General features: G+C 35.7%; 1 long non-coding RNA gene across 1 annotated transcript in view; it reads right to left on the bottom strand.

The window, feature by feature from the left end:
* LOC128249192 (uncharacterized) overlaps window positions 1-2,691 on the bottom strand; it is an 88,944-nt gene that overhangs the window by 1,108 nt on the left and 85,145 nt on the right. The gene's annotated exons all lie outside the window — the stretch shown is intronic.

The following is a 2,691-nucleotide window of genomic DNA, read 5'->3' as shown; positions in this document are numbered from 1 at the left end:
ATATATATGTATGTATGTATGTACGTATGTGTGTGTGTGTGTGTGTGTGTGTGTGTGTGTGTGTAACAAACAGGAAAATGGAAATATCATTATCGATAGATTATGTATTTTATTTCTAGCTTACTCGATATCCACCGAGAAGCAGACTTGATTTATTATTCAATATTAGAATCAAAGGTTTTTAATGCATGAATGATACACTTTCCAGGTGATGCTACCAATTTTTAGCTTTTGTTTTTAGGAAATATCTGAGTCCGATACGTTTAGCATTTTCCGTAAAAATAAAATCCCAGGACTAACATTTGAGGAAGCTGCATTATTTCTTTGTGGATCAGTATTTTCTCACACATTATTGTATGTAACTATTTCTAGAGTGCGTTCTCTTCATGATGTAAAGATGAAAATAATTGATAAACACTCTCAAGAGAAACGAGGTGACAAGTTTATAATAAAACAGATAGTTTTTAAAGATGTTCTCTCTTAAAACTGCTATGCGCAATTGACACTATTCTAGCAATAAATTGTTACAAAAAACATACTTTCCAAAAAAATTGTGCATTTCATGATTCTCTATAAACTTCCACAATCTCATAGCTTTCAAAATTATTGTAGAATTCCCATGGGTATTTCTTATGCATATTAAGATAAGTATGTTTGTGTACACACAAACACACGTCTGCATATCAGGCACATACACTTTGACATCGTTCTATACTGGTGTTGACTCTTTCTCAAAGCCCTTCAGTCTATTTCTGTTTCGTTTTTCTTTCTGAAAGAAATTGCTGTGCTCTGACTTGGAGAGAAATGCTGTATGTCACAATTGCGTTTCTATGACTTACTTCACGGATGGCCCTGTTTAATCCAACCATCTGGATCTTGTTTACTTTTAGTCGAGTCTACTCTGTTACAAGCACTTGGGCCAGGTCTTCATTCTGTAGATAACTTTGCTCATTCCACTCACCAGTTTCGAAGGCCCTAAGAAGAGTTATGTGGGCTGTGCTCCCTCCTCTAATTAAACGTTAATAAAATAGTGATTTAGCCAGAGTTGGCGATCGAAATCGACTCATAGAATTAATTTTATGTAGACTTTACTTCAGTGCTATTGTTGCTGGACTTTTACAGATAACAGCAGGAATTAATGTATTATCGAGTATATGGAGAATAAATAGTGTAGATTTTAAACATATTCACTCTGCTTTGATTGATATCACGGCGATTGAACTGGAAAAGTAAAAAGAAGAAAGAAAAAAGAAAAGGTATTAATAAAATTATTTTTGTGTTTCCGAAGTAGAAAGCTCTCCTGGAATTAAGTGCGAACAATTATTCGGCATCTCAATATGATAAAGATATTTGTCTTTGAAATCAGATTTATCTCCAGAGCTAGTTTATGAGAATTATTAAATGTTGCATTTGTTGCATTAGAATCTCTGTTGCATCTCAGTAGCATGCGGTCTATTCTATTCAGTCGGTGCCGCATGATTCCTCCAATTTCCTGATATACTTGAGAAGTAAATGGACAATTGTCCGCTAGCAATTCCCAGTCACAATTGAAACCTATTACATGGCTGGACTGGCTTTCTTCAAATTGTGGGTCATCGATTTATGACATCACAGATACTCTATATTGATATTTGATTCCTGTTTTCTTCTATAAGAAATAACGTCTATGAATGAAATAATGTTTCTATTTGAAAATGCTATTTAGTTTTAAGACTACTTTTTCTAAACGTTCCTTTTCAGTGTGGCTTGCATCTTTGAATGAAATTTATTGAATATTCTTCGTTGAACGATTTATTATCGCCCTGATTGACGTAATAATCAAACGGTACTGCACCTTTTATTCATTCAATAAGCAAACTGCTGCGTTTAAGCTTGTACTGTTTCTCTCTGTATGCTGAAGAATAATTGATGATTTTAGCGGATAATTCAGTCAGTAAAATCACAAGGGGTTTCGCATGGTTATTTTAGCGAAAAGTTAAAACGTGCTCCTTCGACGTATTCTATATAGAAAAACAGAAAATTGTCAAAGAAAAATTTCTGTGGATCCCATCTCTAAGAAGAGTGAATTGTACAAACTGTTTATTGCGAGTTCTGAGAGTTGAAACATAGTAGGGGTGACGAAGGGTGGAGAGACGGATATATAGTGTGAATTTGGATGGAAAAAATATGGAAGGTGGCTAGTTGAGACGAGGAAAGGCGGTTGTAGTAGAGGTGCAATTGGCAGAGAGAAGAAAAAGTGTGTCGGTGAGTTAGAGGCAGAATGTCTTTGTTTCAGGTATGTATATCTACTTATGATTACATAGGCACCTTAAATAATTAGTGAAAGCATGATACCTAAAATGATCGACGACACTTGTCTATAACAAAATTCTGAATAAGATAAATGCTCAATGATTAGTACGAACAGGGACATTACTGTCTCGAGTCACCAGACTCATGAAGCCAGTCGGCCGGTTTCCATTGCGTATAGGCGACCGAAATCGTTGCAGGGTCATTCATTTACCGCTGGGTGGGCTGTAGCAACGGGAAACGAAGTGTTTTTGCTCCAGAACACAACACAACGCCCTCTCCGGGAAAATCGAAACATCGATCTTGCGCACAACCACTTGGCCACGTTCCTTCACAAACGTTTATATGGATTTTCGAAAGCTTTCAGTTATATGTTTTAAAATTCAGCTTCGAACATATATA

The sequence above is a fragment of the Octopus bimaculoides genome, chromosome 12 (genome assembly GCF_001194135.2).
Source record: "Octopus bimaculoides isolate UCB-OBI-ISO-001 chromosome 12, ASM119413v2, whole genome shotgun sequence".
Classification (NCBI taxonomy): domain Eukaryota; kingdom Metazoa; phylum Mollusca; class Cephalopoda; order Octopoda; family Octopodidae; genus Octopus; species Octopus bimaculoides.
The sequence above is the reverse complement of the archived record's forward strand: the minus strand, read 5'-3'. Positions and strand labels throughout refer to the sequence as shown.